The following is a 20,183-nucleotide window of genomic DNA, read 5'->3' as shown; positions in this document are numbered from 1 at the left end:
ATTAGGGTGATCTCCACTGGAGCTAGGATACCTCTCAGGATTGCTTCTCAAGGTTGAAACACCCTTTACCAACTGCATTGGTACTGGGAGTTGGGTTTCTTTCTTTTTTCTTTTATTTAGAGAATTTTTTTCCCATAAGTTGCTAGGAAGCTAACTACTGGGTACTTATGGATGCTTATGGGTACTTAAGAAGAAGACTGTGTCTGAAGTCGGGAGAGGAATGGAGCATCTATACTCTTTTTTTCTCAGAGTTTCTCTCTGAAGGACAGAGACACTTTGGGAATGGGGGGCAGGTAAAGGATGGGGGTGGGGGCAGCTGGGTGTCTCACTCTTTGGCATTGGAGGAGGACAGCCAGGCTGTTGCTTACTGCAAGGAGAATTCACCAGCACCTCTGGAGCTCAGCCCTGAGGGACCTATCACCATCTGCTTGATATGCCCCAGGAATCCTGAACTTCCCCTCTCCCTGCCCTGCTCGGAGCTGGGCCACTGCTGCTCACTCCTGCTGTTCCTTTGGCACTGCTCTGGCTTGTCCATGCTGTAGCCAGCACTGTCCTGCAGTTCCAGCTACCACTGTGGAGTTTCTGATGTATCTTGCCCACCAGCCTGGATTTTTGCTCATTCCCATCAGCTGTAACAGTAACTGCACCAAAAGGGAAAGTGTCAGTGGCCAAGACACTTTACTGGAGCCTTGGTTCTGGTTGTTGTTAGTGCCATAGTTATTGTTCTTTTCACCTTCTTATATATACTAGTATAGAACTGTTATCCCTATCCTCATATCTTTGCCTGAGAGCCCCTTAATTTCAAAATCTTAATAATTTGGAGGGAGCTGGTTTACATTCTCTATTCCAAGGCAGCCTCTGGCCTTCTCTAGCACTGGTAACTTTGAATCATTACTCTATCTTCTGTACAGTAAATAAAAGAATGAACCTATTGTTAAACAACCATTTGATAAGTTTCACTTTCACAGTATCTTACTTCAATAAAACTACTATGATTCTTTAAGTTGTGGAAATCTTCCCTGTGTTAGAGGAGCAGTGGGCTCTGATACTGGGGGGGGGGTGGGAGGGCGGAGGGAGGGGGGCCACTATCTGTCATTCTTTGTGATGGGATGAGACAAGGACCTGAGTAGGCAAGGAGGGAGGCTGACTTTGGCTGGCTGTGGGATACCCATTGTGATGCAGGAAGAACATGAGGTGAAAAAGCACGTGTGCTGTGAGAAAGACAGGGAGATCACTTACTGCCTATCATCAGGGTCACCTTGTAGTTAAGGAACAGCAGTTCCCAATTTAGTGCTCCCACTGAGACTCCAAACCACATGCTGCTTGCTCACTCCCTCCTTCCTCCTCCTTCTGCAGCTTGATGGAGAGGAGAGAAGGCACAGAGGGCAAGTATTACAGATTGAGATATGAACAATTGACTGCAAACAGCAATGATATGAAAACAACAGTAACTGGAACAACACTAATGACTGACAGTACAAGAAAGAAGCAAAGATTCACATAGAAACAATACCTGACCCATTCTTCTGCTGACCCTGGAAGGGTCCTCTTCAGAAAAGACCCCCTTCCCTGTGGGGAAAAAAAGAAAAGCCTTATGGAATAAGGATCTTTCTCACCTTTGTTAAATCCTGTTCACTTCTGTTCAATTTTTTTCACCAAAACACACTCTGGGAAAGGTTCAGCTGCAGGTAAAGGTAAAGGCCTTGTTGAGCTCTAAAGGGGGGAAATGATGCCTTAAGTTTTATCTTTCATATATTTCAGATTCTGTGCTGCTTTAGTGTGTAGCTCTGAGCTTCATGTTAAGTGTTGGCAAGTTCTGTTCACACACTAGGAGACAGAAAAATCCTTTTCCAACTTGAGACCAAGGACAACTGGTACAAGTTTGAAGTACAAAAAGTAAAAACAGTGGTGAATTGAAGAGAGAAAAACAAGGAGAATGGATCTTCATAACCTGGGGTATAACCGGACAATTAGCTCCATTATACAGATAGACTAAAACTTATAAAACTGTGGAAGTTTGTGATTAGTCGTCTATTTTGTGACTATTTTGGGTTCATTTTGGCCAGGCTCTTGTACTGCTCAATGAAATAAAATGTATCTATTAAGGCCTTTTAGTAAATGCCTACTTTATCTCTGTTCTTGGTCAGACTTATCACGGCATCAGGATGAGTGGGTTGATAGTCACCTCTTGTGTGAGACAACAATCAATTTGGGATACACATGGACACCACGCGATCAGAGAGTGTTGTGATGTGTTTTTATCCCCAGTGGTTTGTTCCTTTCCCCCCTCTGCATTGTTGGTTTAGTCTGAGTTGTGCCCTTCCAGCTAGTTGTCAATCTTACCCTAAGATTTTGCTGTTGTAGAACGTTCTCTGCCCTCCTCCTTCTGAGTTGTCAATCCCACCTGCCTGCCCCTGCTCTGGAAATCCCCTCATACTCAAAGCCCCATTGGCCATTGATTTGAACTATTCCCCTCCCCTGTGTTAATCCATTGGCCCTGTTAACCCAGTGTTGTGAACCCCGCCTAATGCTCTTCTCCATCCCTTTCCCTATTGACTAAAAATTTGTATCCTCCCCTGAGACATGCGCTGTAGAATAACCCCTGCACACCTGTGTTCTGCATATTTTGTCCCTGGACCCTCCATAGAATAAGCCTCTTTGGAACCTATACAAAAAAACTCTCCTTCATCCTTGTCCCTGCCTTCAACACTGAGCATACAGTTTAAACCCTACAGCTGTCTCCTAGACTGCACTGCTTTCTGGGAACAGACCAGCGGGCGGACCCCAGCACTGCATCAAGAGAGCTGATTGGGTAAAGGGATGTGTGAACGACGACACCGCAGTGCCAGTCAGTCAGTGAGTGCTTATTTTGATTAAGTTTTGGTTAAGTTTCAAGTATAAAAATGCTTGGCTCCTTACAACAAAACATCTTTGGAGCTAGCAAGGAGTCCTATATGTCTTTGTTCTCATTGCTGTGCTTCCTCTGTACCTGGCAATGATGTGGTGGTACAGAATTACATCAGTATCCTGGACATGTCCCCTCCTGGTTATTGCAAAAATTGCAGTTCTTCTAGCTGGAACCAGGACAGGGCAAAATGGATTTGACTTGGGGAAAATAATTTGATTTGTTGCTATTAAAATAGATGCCTAATATTTGTCGTCCATTAAAACAGCCTTTGATAGTGAGAAACAAAACCAAAAATTAACCATCCCCTTGTTCTTCCTTTTTCTCAGGCTCGTCTTCATTCCCAACTCTTTCACCTCCTCTCTTTGAGTAGCCCAGTGGGAAGGAAGGAAGCGGATTCAGGTCAGTCCTGAACCGCTCCTTTCAGCCATTCCTTCCTCCTCACTGTTTCTCTGCTTCAGCGCGGGGTCCCTCTTATAGACTGCACTTCCTACAGTGAACATCACCTCCCTGCCCGACCGTGGTGCTCTCCCGGTGCCTCCCAGCCGGCGTCGCTCCCGTTGGCGCTCTCACCGCTGTTCCTCCTGTTGAGGTTTCCCCTCGCTCCAGAGCCCGCAGGGCCCTTTGCTCTGCAGGCTTTCCCGGGGCGCTCGGCTGCGGGGCTGTGGCCGGCAGGGCAGGGCCGCTGGGCCGCCCTCACAAGGTGCGAGCCATATGGGGGAACGCGGGGAGGCGGGCAGCTCCCGGCGGCAGCCCCGCGCCGTGGGGCCCGGGGAGATGGCTGTGTGCCCGGATGCCAAGGAAGCTCCGTGGACACGGGCCATGGAGGCTGTACAAACTTTGCTCTAGGCTGGGTCGGTTTGCCTGTGCGGGACGGAGCCTTGAGGGGTCAGTCCGAAGCTGCAGATCTGGGCCGATCAGCAAGGAGGATTTGCAGCTTCTCTGGATGCCGATGCTTCTCTCCCCGACGCCCTTCCTCAGCCCCGGCTAGCTCTTCTGGGGAGAGGTGCGGGCAGGTTTCTAGCACTTCCCGCTGGACCTTCGCGGGCTTTGGGAAGCGCTATCGGAGTTCCAAAGAGCAGCCAGTGACCCCACGGCGAATTACGAAGAGAGTCTTTCTCTGGGGGCGAATTCCGTTTATTGTAATCCAATGGGGAATACAATAATTCGAAGGGGACCAGGCGTGCCGCGCCAGTGTTTGCTGGAAAGGCACAGGCAAGGCGGAACGCGCTGGAGCCAGCCAGAAGAAAGCACGAAACGAACCGCGCAAACGAACTAAATACGGAATGGGGGAAAACCAAACAGCTAATGGGGTAAAACTGCGGAGTGGTTTGAGGGTGGTGGGATACGGGGGTACATCCAATGAAGGATAGACAGGGGAAGGGTCCCAGGTCCTCTACCAATCACCCGGCGTCCTGGATGGAAGATTCTAGGTGGATGGGAAGGAACACCGAGTGACGGACAGGCATCTGGGGTAAACAGGGGGATGACTTAGCACTTTTGGGGATAATGGACAGGCGGGGGCAAGGCGGGAAAACCCGGGGAGAAACCATTACAGAACTGGGGGTACATGGAACAAACCTATACATAATACAAATGTAATAAAACATAAAAAACACAACTCCACATCTGGACAAGGGGAGTTTGCTGGTTTGCACTCCCCTTGTGCCTCGCACAATCCTTGCACGTTCTGTTCTGGGCATCTCGGCCACAAGAATCATCTCCCAGACATTCATGTACTTTACCCCTGTCTATTTCGCCCCTTGCGCCCCACCCCGTCTCTCCCAGTGACTGTTGCCGATTTGAATGTGCAGGAAGAGGCAGAAAGACCTGATAAAACCTGGTTGTTTGGAAAAAAATGAGAGTAAAGGAAGGAGGAGGAGGAGGAGGAAGAGGAAGGGAAAATTAATTAAAAAATGGGAGGAACAGTATTTTGTCAAAATTTTAACAATTAAATAATAGGGATCCAAAGAACGGTTTGCAACAGGACAAGAGCATCAAAGATTAATTGCTTACACTGAAAAATGCATAAGCACATCTTCAGCTGCCCCATTTGTCTCGCTGTCGGTGCTACTCAGAACATTGCAGGCAGAGTGTGTTGGTGTGTTCGAGTAGCAATCAGCCTGACCAGAAAGCTCAAGAGAAATTTAAGACATCTGCTCCCCTGCACCTCCTTCTGCCCAGGTATCTACCCAGGTGTATTTAGTCCCATGCTCATCGCAGAGAATACTTGTCCCTAGAGGAACCCATAGGAGTTTCACCTCTGAAATCAATCTCTAAACATCACCTAATATTTTAATCCTTCTATGTTTACATCCTTGTAGCCTGACACCCACCCAACAGACGTTTTTCTGAGCAGATTACAAGCTATATGTTACCACATATGCCATAATAAACAAATACAACTCATGCACAAGCAATTCAGATAAAATTCAGGTACATGAGTATAATTAGCAAAGTGGAAAGAGATACTAAGCATAATATGGTTTACAATTTTTATGCTGATAGAGTTAACTTCTGTTTTCTTCATCAAGAAGAATATGGAGAAAGAAGAACCTTGGAAAAATTATGAGAATAAAACAGTGTAATAAATGAATATGATTAATGATAACAATTGTAACTAGATCAATGTTTTAGAAAATATTTGTTTAAAAATAATAGAGGAAAAGGATATGTAATTAGTGTCACAAAACAGATGTTTTCAAATGTTCATGAGAAAATAGGATACAAGATGGAGTTTGAGATAAGTAAAACCCAAAATGGAATAGGCCAAAGGATAATTAAGGAATCTGCCTTGAAATGGACAAAATTGAGATGATTCCAGGTATCTATGAAATAATAAGGCTTCTTTTTGGAATATAATGCTGGCTTTTATAACACAAGACTTGGGGTGCATGTGCAACCTACGGGGTTGTTCAAAGGACAGTGATGATGATGAGAAGCTGTCCAAGATTTAAAAAGAACGTTTTCCTATTTACCACCTGAGTAGGAGTTGCCTTGAGGCAGTTTTCCTTATCTGCTGTTAATAGCCCCATCAATGCCTTGCCACATGACTCAGAGATAACACTGTCCCGGAGCAGGTGATTAAGGACACACCTCGTGACTCATAATGACCCATTGTAAGATGCTCTGCCCAGGGGGGAGGAGCTAGGCATTCCAACCTGGATAAAACTGGGGATTTCTAGACAGAGGGTCAGCCTTTTCACAGGTTCTCCGAGAAGACACAGCAACTACATCTGCCATCCCAAGAGGACTGCAGTTACTCCAATTTGGACTGCTACCAGCACGCTGGCCAGGTTGTATTCTGACTTTGTCAGTAGTCTTTCCCTTTGTATTATTGCATGTATTTTTTGTCCTTTTCCCCTTTTCCCAATAAATTGTATTTCTGACTTGGAGTCTCTCACTGGTTTTGCTTTCAAACCAGAACATACTTTTGGCGCCCAACGTGCGGCAAGAAAGTACTGAGAGAGGTCAGAATTACAATCTTGTATTGTAGAGGGTACCTATTCACTATGATGCTTAACATGCTTTTTTGGGTCTCATACCTAGCTCTCTATATTTTCCCGAATGTGGGGAATTATGTGGCAATTGTAATGCTCATGTGTAGACCAGGGTATGGTATGAGAATTGCTTTATTGGTCTACTATGTCTATCGCATTATGACCTCTGAGGCAATGAACATGATTTGGAATATGTACTCAATTCTGTTTGCTTGTCCTAATCTAGGCTGCTATGTCTGGGGCCTCGGCAACCTCACCCAGCCCCTGGGGGGAGGGGTAAAGATGGATTTTTTCCAACCTTTCAGGCTTGACACAGCAGTTTTTGAAAATGTTAAGTTCCCTCTGGATGCCAAGGACAGCATAATGTTGTTGTTAGTTCTTCTTTGTCTTCTCTGCACAGTCTGCAACATGCTTAGAAACAAAACACTACATAGTCTGGTGCAGCAAAACATACATAGTGTGATACAGCGTCTTCTTGAGGAAGAGGAAACAAGAAGCAAAGCAGCAGTGTCCGTGCCTGTACAGAATACCACAACAACATCCATGTCAATGCAGGCTGCCACAGAGAAAGAAGGAACCAAAAGGAAAACAACAGTGTCCGTGTCTACGCAGACTGTCATGGAGGCAGAAACAAAAAGCAAAGCAAAAGTGTCTATGTCTACACAGACTGGCACAGAGGAGGAAGGAACCGAAAGCGCCATCAGCATCTCCACACAAACCATCACTGAACCAGAGCAGCCTGAACCAATAGTAGTTGCCCCTGTTCAGAAGAAGAAATCGAGGAGCAAATCAGTCCGCATAGTGACTGACGAGGACACTGCAGGACCCTCGCACCCAGCGGAAGAGACAGAACCAGAGATCATCACTCGCTCTCTATCCCTGGGTGAGCTACGTGACCTGCGGAGAGAATTCACCCACCAGACAAATGAGTCCATCCTCACCTGGCTTCTCCGCATCTGGGACGCTGCAGCCAATGACACCATTCTGGATGGAAGTGAGGCCAGGCAACTGGGATCACTATCCCGGGATGTGGTCATTGACCAGGGGATTAGGAGAACCCAAGACACTCTCAGCCTCTGGCGGCGACTGCTCGCAAGTGTGAGGGACAGATACCTTTGTAAAGAAGACCTCCAGGTGCTCCAAGGAAAATGGAATACCATGGAACAAGGTATCCGATGCCTGAGGGAATTGGCTGTGTTGGAGATAATTTTTGCAGAAGACGAAAGATTTCCTAAGAGTCCAGACTGTGTCCAGTGCACATCACAAATGTGGTTGAGATTTGCACGGCTTGGACCAGAGATTACTCTCGTTACCTGGCAACACTGCAGTGGAGGGAAGGCGAGGACAAGGTGGGCATCTTAGCCAATAAATTAAGAATTTACGAGGATACGGTCACCGCCCCATTTCGTACCCATGTCTCGTCCGTGGAAACAAGGTTGGCTGAGCAAGTCCGGGACTTGATTGAAGAGAGTCATAAGAAACTAAAAAAGGAACTTAAGGAAGAAGGCTACCGTATTTCACCAGAACCCACAAGAATCTCTGCCATTAGGAGCCAGCGTTCCCAAGCCAAGGAGAGAGGATACACTCCACGAGGAAACCTCTGTTTTTTTCTTCAGGAGCATGGAGAAGACATGAGGAAGTGGGATGGAAAACCCACCTCTTCCTTAGCAGCCCGAGTACGTGAACTAAAAAGAACACCTAACACAAAAAGAGTCAATGGTGCTCCAGTCTCTCAAATACAGAGTTCCAGACAATATAAGAATAATGATATAACTGATCCTCTTGAAGGAACCTCAAGAACCTATTTGCCAGAAGAGAGCAACGTGTACCATGACCAGGAATAGAGGGGCCCTGCCTCTCGCCAGGTAGAGGACAGGGACAATCAGATCTATTGGACCGTGTGGATTCGATGGCCTGGCACATCTGAACCACAAAAATATACAGCTTTGGTTGACACCGGTGCCCAATGTACCCTGATGCCATCAAGATATGTAGGAGAAGAATCCATTTCTATTTCTGGGTAACAGGAGGATCCCAGCAGCTTACTGTATTAGAGGCTGAAGTGAGTTTAACTGGGAACGGGTGGCAGAAACACCCCATTGTGACTGGCCCAGAGGCCCCATGCATCCTTGGCATCGACTATCTGAGAAATGGATATTTCAAAGACCCAAAGGGACATTGCTGGGCTTTCGGGATAGCTGCTGTAGAGACAGAAGACATCCAGAAACTGAATACATTGCCTGGTCTCTCAGATGACCCTTCTGCTGTGGGACTGCTGAGAGTTGAAGAACAGCAGGTACCAATTGCCATGACAACAGTGCACCGTCGGCAATATCGTACCAGCAGAGACTCTGTGATCCCCATCCATGTGATGATTCGTAAATTGGAGAGCCAAGGGGTGGTCAGCAAGGCCCATTCCCCTTTCAACAGCCCTATATGGCCAGTGTGCAAGTCCAGTAGGGAATGGAGACTGACGGTGGACTACCGCGGCCTGAATGAGGTCACACCACCACTGAGCGCTGCCGTGCCAGACATGTTGGAGCTTCAGTACAAGCTAGAGTCCAAGGCAGCAAAGTGGTATGCGACCATTGATATTGCAAATGCCTTCTTCTCCATTCCTTTGGCAGCGGAATGCAGACCTCAGTTTGCCTTCACCTGGAAGGGAGTGCAGTACACCTGGAACCGACTGCCCCAGGGGTGGAAGCACAGTCCCACCATCTGCCATGGACTGATCCAGGCTGCACTGGAAAAGAACAAGGCTCCCGAACATCTACAGTATATCAATGACATCATTGTGTGGGGAAGCACAGCAGGGGAAGTTTTCGAAAAAGGAGAAAAAATTATCCAGATTTTACTGAAAGCTGGTTTTGCCATTAAACGAAGCAAGGTTAAGGGACCAGCTCAAGAAATTCAGTTCCTAGGAGTCAAGTGGCAAGATGGACGTCGTCAGATCCCGATAGAAATAATCGACAAGATCACCGCTATGTCTCCACCTACCAACAAGAAGGAGACACAAGCCTTCCTAGGTGCCATAGGCTTTTGGAGGATGCACATTCCCGAGTACAGCCAGATTGTGAGCCCTCTCTCCCTGGTCACCCGAAAAAAGAATGATTTCCACTGGGGCCCTGAGCAGCAACAAGCCTACACTCAGATCAAGCAGGAGATCGCTCATGCTGTAGCCCTTGGCCCAGTTAGGACAGGACCAGAGGTCAAGAACGTACTCTACTCTGCAGCCGGGAACCATGGTTTGTCCTGGAGCCTTTGGCAGAAGGTGCCTGGGGAGACTCGGGGTCGACCACTGGGATTTTGGAGCCGGAGCTACAAAGGCTCTGAAGCAAGCTACACTCCCACAGAGAAGGAAATCTTGGCTGCGTATGAAGGAGTTCAAGCTGCCTCAGAAGTAATTGGCACTGAAACACAGCTGCTTCTGGCACCCCGACTACCAGTGCTGGGGTGGATGTTTAAAGGAAAGGTTCCTTCTACACATCATGCCACTGATGCCACATGGAGTAAATGGATTGCCCTCATCACTCAGCGTGCCCGTATTGGAAATCCGAATCGCCCTGGAATTCTGGAAATCATAACAAACTGGCCTGATACAGTGAGTATCAGGGGGGAGACTTTTGGATTTTCTTCTGAAGAAGAGGAGCAAGTGGCACGTGCTGAGGAGGCCCCACCATATAATGAGCTACCAGAAACTGAAAGACAATATGCCCTTTTTACGGATGGTTCCTGCCAAATCATAGGCACTAGCCGGAAATGGAAAGCTGCAGTGTGGAGCCCTACATGACAAGTGGCACAAGCTACTGAGGGACAAGGTGGATCAAGTCAGCTTGAAGAGCTTAAAGCCGTCCAGCTGGCTTTGGATATTGCTGAACGAGAGAGGTGGTCAAGGCTCTATCTCTACACCGACTCATGGATGGTAGCTAATGCTCCTTGGGGATGGCTAAATCGCTGGAAAAAGGTCAACTGGCAGCATAGAGGGAAACCCATCTGGGCCACCGAGATCTGGCAGGACATTGCCTCCCGAGTAGAGAAGCTGACCGTGAAGATTCGACACGTGGATGCACACATACCCAAGAGTCGGGCTACTGAAGAGCATCACAACAAACAGGTAGACCGAGCTGCCAAAGTGAAAATATCACAAGTAGACCTAGATTGGCAGCATAAGGGAGAACTATTCCTAGCTCACTGGGCCCATGACGCTTCTGGTCATCACAGGAGAGACGCAACATACCGATGGGCACGAGACCGAGGGGTGGACCTTACTATGGACAACATCTCACAGGTCATGCACGACTGCGAGACCTGCGCTGCAATCAAACAGGCCAAACGGATGAAGCCTCTGTGGTACAGTGGGCGATGGTTGAAATACAGGTATGGGGAAGCCTGGCAAATTGACTATATCACGCTTCCCCAAACCCGCCAAGGCAAGCGCTATGTACTGACCATGGTGGAAGCAACCACAGGATGGTTGGAAACCTACCCTGTGCCTCATGCCACTGCCCGGAACACCATCTTAGGCCTAGAAAAACAGGTCTTGTGGAGACACGGCACCCCTGAGAGAATTGAGTCAGACAATGGAACACACTTCAAGAATGGCCTCATCAAAACCTGGGCCAGAGAACATGGGATTGAGTGGATATATCATATCCCCTATCATGCTCCAGCTGCTGGGAAAGTTGAGCGATGCAATAGACTGCTTAAGACCACCCTAAAGGCACTCGGTGGGGGAACTTTCAGGAATTGGGAACTGAACTTGGCAAAAGCTACCTGGATAGTCAACACCCGAGGGTCCATCAATTGAGCTGGTCCTGCCCAATCTGAACCCTTGCACACAGTGGATGGAGATAAAGTCCCTGTGGTACATATGAAAGGTATTTTAGGAAAGACTGTTTGGATTAATCCCACCCCAGGCAAAGACAAACCCATCCATGGGATTGTTTTTGCTCAAGGACCCGGTTATACTTGGTGGGTAATGCAGAAGGATGGGCAAACCCGTTGTGTACCACAGGGAAACTTAGTCTTAAGTGAAATCTATGTGTAAGGTTTCATCATGATGAAGATGGAAATAGGAAAAGGGGTGGATAATGTCCAAGATTAAAAAAAGAACGTTTTCCTATTTACCATCTGAGTAGGAGTTGCCTTGAGGCAGTTTTCCTTATCTGCTGTTAATAGCCCCATCAATGCCTTGCCACATGACTCAGAGATAACACTGTCCCGGAGCAGGTGATTAAGGACACACCTCGTGACTCATAATGACCCACTGTAAGATGCTCTGCTCAGGGGGGAGGAGCTAGGCATTCCAACCTGGATAAAACTGGGGATTTCTAGACAGAGGGTCAGCCTTTTCACAGGTTCTCCGAGAAGACACAGCAACAACATCTGCCATCCCAAGAGGACTGCAGTTACTCCAATTTGGACTGCTACCAGCACGCTGGCCAGATTGTATTCTGACTTTGTCAATAGTCTTTCCTTTGTATTATTGCATGTATTTTTTGTCCTTTTCCCCTTTTCCCAATAAATTGTATTTCTGACTTGGAGTCTCTCACTGGTTTTGCTTTCAAACCAGAACAGAAGCCTTTGTTGGAAGTGACCACTGAAAAGCCAAGGAGACCCCTTAGCAACAAGTGGAGCATGCACTATGCAGTATAGTCATGTAGATTTTGAGAATTGAAACAGGAGGAGATTTACGGAAAATATAGATGAATATGTATTAGCATACAGTATATAACACCCCTAATTGGATGGGTCAGTCACTCTATCCAAGTAGAGCTAAAGCTTGGCCAGAGCCCAGACTCTAAGTGGAGGATATCACTTGAACACATTATATATATATAATACCTGGATTTTGGTTTTGTATGTGAGGCAGGGTGAAAAAGCCCTCCCTGTACCCCAATCAGTTTTGTTTATGCCTTATCAGAACCTTAATCAGACTTAATTAATCACTGCCAAACTTACTTTGTACATGCTTACTTGATTGTATTAATTATATATAAAATTGCTGCTAAATTTTAATCTTGTGGTTTATTAAATTACTCATATGGGACTTAATTCATAACAATAGGTTGTAGGTTTTTCGGTTTTGTCTTGTTGTTATGTAAGTACCCGGGATACTGTGATTTTTTTTTTCCCTGGAGTGATTACTGGTTTATTTTTCACAATAAAACCCTCAAAAACCACTCTGTGTAGCAAAATGAATACATGTGTAGCAGCATTTGCATCATCTAGCTAAGGTCTGCAGCTTGAATGATGTATCAGCTTTTGGGTTTAAAATTGTTTGGAGGGAAAGAAAAATATGGTACATAAAAAATCTACTTGCTTCCATCTGGGTTATAAACTACCTCACAGAATGGGTGGATATAGCTTATTAAGATAAAAAGACATGTTGAGCTATCTGTCTCAGCCACAAAAGGAGAATTTATAAAACTTGACAGTTTCAGATGCTTAGGATTTAGCTGTGTTGTAGGGAAGAATATTGAAAGCCATTGGTGATTACAGCATGCTGAAAATTAGCATCTGAAGGTATCAGGAGAAGGCTGAATTGTCAGCAATACTGCAACAAATAGACTTGAGAGGCAGCAAGCTGAAACATGAGGTTGCACTTCAGGATTTGGGGAGCATATTTATTTTTGACTTCTAGAAACAATGAATAGAATCAATAACCCAATTGGTCCAACTGCTTCAAGGCTGCTCCTGGAGCTGCCTGTGCCAGAAGCAGAGCTGTTATAAATCTTTGGCCTTTTTTCCAAGCACTAAAACCATCATCACAATTGCAGTCATATTGACTGACAGATCTTTTCCCTTTACATTTGTTCTCTTATCATTGTCATGTTGGGTGTTAGCAAAGAAAGTTTCCCAATGGTGCATGGCCCACTTTTGACATTGGACGGAATGGCAGGCCAAACTCGGTCGCCACAAATGAAGAAGATTCCCTGCGGTAATTGCAATGGAACCTTGTTGGACAGTGTGACCATCACTGTTGTGAAATTGAACCCAGATGTCACATTTCCATATGCAATGTGATTCGGGGTTACATCGGTTATCTCATCCTTATTTTGTTTTGACCTAGGAAGACTAAATACAATACAAAAATCCATCTTTACTGAGCCGAGAATTTCCAATTCTTGAGGTTTATGAGGAGTCACAGAGAGAAATTTCATATGAACACCCCAGCCATCCACTGGAATCAAAATTAATTATGACAGCCTCGAAGGGATGTTTTTTGGAATTGACCATTTGTTTAGCAGTAAACTGACTAAACCTGTGGAGAATGGCTTCCCCAGCCTTGAGTGAGTCAAAGAAATGATGTCCAGACCTGACACATTGGCCAGAGTCTCCCAAAAATTTTCCCTTGGCTGACTCGACTCACGGGCAAGGCCACATTGCTTAAAGCAACCAGCGAAGGGAAAAGGGAGAAGCACGATACCTGCTCAGGATGCATGCTTATCCCCCACAAAAATCAAACTCACAACCTTCAGATTATGAGACTGATTTGGGCAAAAATCTGCAAAACTCAACACAACTCTCCCTCACAAAACCGCAGTCCACAAATTCTGCATGCAAGATGAAAAGATGACTGATGTCTGTGACGTCAGCCGCAATCTTGACACTGGTTCACATCTGCGTGCTTGCTTCTGCGCTCCTGGGGTCATGGCCTGCTTGTTTCTAGACAAGAAACAAGAGGTTATAGTTTCACGTGTTTCGCTGGAATCCACTTCAGACCCACATCTGTGGAGACACAAGCACACTCCCTGCCCGAGGCCACCAGCCGTAATGGGCTCTCAATCTGCCCTGTCTTCAGGTCTCTGATCAAAACTAAAGGATTCTCCCCATCTTCGCCCAGGCGCTATTCAAAAAAATGCCCAACAACTGGTGGAGCAGGTTCTGCAAAGGAGTTGTTCAGAAGTTTAAAACATACAATGCTTTGTTCAATCGCATCTGAGGCATAATCTCTGCCTCCCCCCTTTTTCTGTTTATCTAAAAAAGATGTTAAAGTGTGGTGTGTCCTCTTGATAGTAAAAGGGTTTTAAAATCATGGAAATTTAGAGTTAGAAGGAAAATTAAGCTCAGTAGGCCCTGAAAAAAAAAAACAAACCCTGGGAACATGTAGGCCTTGTACCTTGCTAGAACTGCACCTGCGTAGCTAGTACATGATAAATGATATAATTGTTAGATGTGATGACTGTTTAGTAAATAAATATAATTACTGTTTAATCGTATGAATAATTATGAGAAACTGTGGTCAGGGGACCTAAGAAAGATCACGAGAAACTCATGCTTGAATAAAGTCAATGTATACAATAGAACAATATAAGTTTAATAATGAATATGTAAGTTATATAATGATAGAATATAAAATACGTTCAGCTCGAAAGCCATGTTGGAGTCAGATTTGGGTTTGTACCCCTGATTCCCAGAGCTCTCAATAAAAGCACCTGCATATAATCATATCCCATGATTATGTGTGTTCCTGAACGCTAACACTCTCAATGATGGCCTGGCCCATGGGAGAGTGAGGGATGCCGAAATTTATCGCCGGCCGGGGGCTATATACAAGTCACGAACGGGACAGGACTGCTGTGGCATGCATCTCAAGCTGTCTATTTTTTAGCATCAGTCTCATTACATGGTTATGACAATGGGAAGATGCCAGCAGCTTACATCCAGGCAACAGACCAAGAACTTAATGTTACAACTTACTTTATAAACTTTTTGACCAGTCACACAAAGCAAAAGCATATTGACAGTAGTTCTATCCAATCACTATAAGCACACCTACCTTTGGTTAAAACAATGCTTGCTTATTTCAAATACAATACTTGCTTGTAAACCGCAAGATACAATGCACAGAGCTCCATTATTAAGCTTAGACCTTTCTAATATCTCACCAGATATACTTTTCTGCAACTTAGGAAGTTATTCTACCCAAGCTACACAGACTATTGTTCTATTTGTCCTTTCTTTCTACTCGTATACTTTTTCTGCTGACAAATCTTATAGCTACTGCTTAGCTCTAATCACCATCCTGCTGTCTCTGAGGCCTGCCTTTTGCAATGTGCCCAAAACCCTCTGATTTTAAGGAATCCCATAGAAATTGTGATGAGCAACTCGATTTTTTAAAGAATGTGTCAAGGGTTTGTTCTGTGTAAGTTGGGCCATTGTCTGTTTTGACTTCTTGAGGAACACCTAATAATGCAAATGCTTGCAAAAAATGCTGACATGCATGCTTTGCTGTTTCACCTCTGTGGAGGGAAGCAAAGACTGCACCTGAGAAGATGTCTACTGACACATGAATATTTTTGAATCTCCTGAAGGACGGGTGTTTTGTGACATCTGTTTGCCACAACTGCAGACTCTACAATTCTCTTGGATTGACTGTTCCTGTAGAAACAGGAAGCAGCATGAGCTGACAATCAGGGCAAGCATTTATGATGGCCCTCACTTGATCTTTAGAAATGTGAAATCTGAGCGTGAGTGCTTGTGCATTCTGATGAAGGAACACATATGACTCAGTTTTGCCTGTTCAAAAATGTTCAGCAAGGTGTTTGGAATTATCGTGGTTAGTTTGTTTGCTTATGCATTCCCTTGGAATTCTGGAAGGAAAGAGTGTGCTCTGATGTGGGAGATAAAATATTTCTTTCTCTGATGTAGCACTTGCTGCATGCTTACAAAAGAACATTATCAACTTTTTTCCAGAAGTGACCCTTCTATTCTTTTGACTATGTTTGCTTACAAAATGACTTGATAAAATGAACAAACACCTGAACAATTCAACAATTTGCAACCTGCAAATCCTTTGATCTTTGCAATGTCCAATCAAGATCATATTTTTCCAAAGGCAGGTAAATTGTTGTGAATTCTTTGCCTACCATTGCTAACAATCTACCTCTGGCCCTGATTATAATCTGGGCTGTCATTTCGAATGAAAATCGTTTTGGGAGATCTGAAATTCTATAACATCACTGATTCCCGCACCAGTGAAAAAACCCAAAGTCCACAATCTTCTTATGGGTGAAACACAAGGGTTGGAATCCCTGTGCAGGCCACAGCTGTGTGTCGTCTTCTCTGCTTGTGAAGAGGTCAGAGTTTTCAACAGCTTTCTTGCATTTGATGGATTCTTCAGTGAAATCCACCTGGACTTTGTACCTGTTAAAGCACAAATAAACCAAACATCCCTGGAGGGGATTTGAGGATGTTTTCCAAGATCCTGGAAGTAAAGAATGGATCCTGATGTGAAAATAAAACATTGGTCAGTTCTGCTTTACAAACTTACATAGAGAAATGGAGGTAATGACATAAGTTACTATTGCTAAAATTTTTTGGTTATGAACATGAGAAAACATCAAGACCAAAACAATGCATGTAGTAAAGAAGAAACTAACAGCAGCAATTAGGAAACAATCAGATGATACACATAATCAATATCACATATGAAATCACACAATTACCAAGCACTACATCACTGAATTGTCGTCTCAGAGTCTGTGGCAGCTGATAAACCTTAAAACAACACAGAATTGGAGAAATCATGCCTGGATTCATGTCTCTCCAAACTCCCTTTAAACATAGGCTCAGCTGTCAAATTGCCAAGCCAAAAGGATTTGAATACTTTTTGATGCAGAAAACATCTGGGTCAGTCACTCCATCCAAGTAGAGCTTGGCCAGAGCCCAAACTCTAATTGGAGGATATCACTTAACACATTAAAAAAACCCAAAAAACCCTTAAAAATAGCAGTTATGAGTAAGAAACCTTAGGGTTAAAAACCAATCAAACCAGTAAGTAATTGAATCCCTCCGAAATTTCCTTCAGGATAGAGATTCTTCAAACACAGCAATCCTCTTCATCAGAGATTTGAAAGTGGTTACAGTCAGGACTGTGAACCAGGATCTGGACACTGAGAGTATGAAAGTGGAGGAAGTGCAGCTGCATGAGACTGATTACCTAGTATGAAACTAAAACCCAAAAAAGAAGTTGATGTTACAACTGGACTCGCTGCTGGAGTACTTCTGTAATAATAATTGAAGAAGGCCACGAGACTAGCAGTCTGGATAAAGAAAATACATGAGTAGTTAAGAAACAAAAAGCAGAATCCTGATGAGACATGTGTCTTGTAGGTGATCACACAAAGAGATAGTAAAACACATGAAAGCCGGCTGTAAATACTATAACAATACCTTAATAATCATTATTATCACAAAAATTAGAGAATTCACGTTCTATAATCAACTTATCAACAGGAAATGTTTTAAAGGGGTTGAGACAACCTTTTTAAAGCATTCATATAACATTAACAACAATTACTATTTATCAATATTACCTATAAAAAACCAAAAATAACAAAGCTTACAAACTTGATACCAACAACCCCTAAAACTCTGAATCATTGCGGAATCAGCTGATGACCCTGCACATAGAATCTGATTCACATTTCCCAAATGCTCTGTTTTGCAGAGACATTTTGGTAATTTTTTATCTTTACACGGCTGTTTCCCTCCCCAGGAAACATTTTTCACCATAAATTATTTCCCTCTATATCATATTATGAATAACATTGATTTGCATAGTGTTCCCCTTTTTTACGTCTTGGACAATGACTCAGTGCCGCTACATTTTCTGTGGAGTTGCATTTTCTGTTGAGAAATTAGATAAAATGCTGTGAGAGTTCTTGAAAATTCTTGAAAGAGTTCTTGAAACTCCTTCATCCTTGAAGGAGTTTCCCAACCTGTTCTCCTCAAACATGTGCTTGAATTGCTGCACTGTGCTGAAGTGTGCCCACCCCACTGCATGTTTCTTTATCATTTCAGTCATGGTGAGTTGTGTTTCAGGCATGGCATTGTTGTTTGCAAAAGTGAGACTTCGAAGCAAGTGTGGCTTGCTGCTTCATCACTCGTCAGTCCACTGCTTGCATGAGACGATCGATGAATGAAGTGAAAGGTTCTGAGAGACCTTGTTTTACTGCTTTGTAAATACCTTCTGGACATCCCACCCCCTCTTATTTGAGGCATGGGTGGGGAGGAGCATCTGTGGTTGTGCATGTTGGGAAAATGAGGGTGCAATGGTTGAACCTGCAATCAGTGGCATTGCAGATGGCATTGGGGTAGACATATAGGGAATATTTGCAGAGGATGTGAAAAGGGTGCTGCCATCTTGCTCTAGAAAGGAGACTTGAAGAAAGTGTCCATTATGCCGTGGTTGGAATTCTTGAGCGTATTTCCTTGAGTTAGAAGAAAAGCTGTCATAAAAAGTCTTTTGAAAATGGAAAAACGTGTGAATAAATCATGGAGCTGATCTGTTGCCCTGGAAAGCAAATGCTTCAGGCAGGCAGGTGAAATGCTGGAGTCTTGTTTGTTTGCCAAAAGCAGAGTAGGATATGTGATGGCATAGTGTTATAGATAAAAATTGACCCAGCCAAAAAAAAAAAAAAAAAAAAAAAAAAAAAAAAATTGCAGTGATTGAATACTTTCTGAGCCAGCCAGAAGGAAAAAGACAGTGCCGAGCCTGGAATCGGCACTGGGTGGGTCACAGGTTTGACCACTCCAGCAGAGGGTCTCCCTGTGCCCACACACCACCCTCCTGGTACAAGTGGTTTTTATAAGGAATATTTCGCCCCAGGCCACGGTTTCGGCAATCAGCCTTTGCTTTCTATTCAAAGTCCCACATATTCATAAAGTCTCTCTCCTCTGCATTGGGTTGGAACAATTCAGTGTCTGGGTGGTGATGAATCTCCCTGATTTAATTACTGGTACACGGCATTCAGATGTATCAGCCTGGAGGGTTCTAGCAATCCCAATCTCTTGTTGCTGGGATGATCAACGCCTGGGTGTTTCTGTATCACCTCCAGAAACAGAAACGATCCATCTCCGGGCAGGCCACATGTATTAGCTTGCAAATGAGGTTTTGTCAGAGACTGGTTTTCAAATATGTGGGGGCAACTCCCAACGCCGACTTGTGTATCCTCCCAACAATATCAAATATTATATACATCATATTATACCGGCAGGAATTATATTCATTACACATAAAAATAGGAATGTCTGTGAAGGAAGTAACATTTTCGTCGCTGGCATCCTGCATTGCAGGGAATTGTCATTGTTCTGGATCATTAGTGTCTGGAGTTGTGGTTTCCAGTTTTGGAAGTGCTATGTCATGTCCAGCGATTTCCCATTTACCTGGGAATGAGCTGTGGTTTCCAGTTTTGGAAGTGTTGTGTCTTGTCCAGTGATTTCCCATTTACCTGGGAATATAATTACTGTATTCTGTTCACTTAAAATGGAAACTTGAATAAATGTCTTATAATAAGATTGAACTGGTTGCAGTGGTGTTGCTGCTGGGTATTATCGTTGCATGGAACCCAGGTCCAGGCTCTGCCGCCGGTGCCGGTGCTGCTGAGCGCTGTGCTCGGGCTGTGGCAGGCAATGCAGACTCTGTGACCGTGGGCAGTGCAGTATTCAGGGATACAGCCACAGTTCTGGCTCCCTGCAGCCCGTGTGCGACAGCAGCTTGGATTCCCGGAGTGAGGGGGCACGGCTCTTGCCGTGCGATCTGTCGGCGTTTGAGAAAGCAGACAAGGAAGGGAGATTCTGTGCTGCTGCTATGAACATTAGTGAGCACCGATTGTGATTTTTAGGTCTATGTTTGCAGCTCCCGGTCCGCAAACCGGACCGTGTTCCCGTTCGCTCGTTACGAGCGGTTTCTGTTCTCTCGCAACCTCCGTCTGACTCCGGCTCATCTCCGCCGGGCTCTGCGAACCGGCTGAAAGCAAAGCTGTACTTGT

General features: G+C 44.7%; 1 long non-coding RNA gene across 1 annotated transcript in view; it reads right to left on the bottom strand.

The window, feature by feature from the left end:
- LOC115490978 (uncharacterized) overlaps nt 1-20,183 on the bottom strand; it is a 29,412-nt gene that overhangs the window by 1,894 nt on the left and 7,335 nt on the right. The window contains exons 2-3 of the long non-coding RNA XR_005978097.2: nt 1,514-1,569; nt 1,240-1,356 (exon numbers count right to left, since the gene is read on the bottom strand). This is a non-coding gene — a long non-coding RNA (uncharacterized lncRNA). The remainder of the gene's footprint in view (nt 1-1,239; nt 1,357-1,513; nt 1,570-20,183) is intronic.

This window comes from Taeniopygia guttata, chromosome Z, assembly GCF_048771995.1.
Source record: "Taeniopygia guttata chromosome Z, bTaeGut7.mat, whole genome shotgun sequence".
Taxonomy (NCBI): Eukaryota; Metazoa; Chordata; class Aves; order Passeriformes; family Estrildidae; genus Taeniopygia; species Taeniopygia guttata.
Note: the sequence above shows the minus strand (reverse complement) of the source record. Positions and strands in the feature narration are given on the sequence as shown.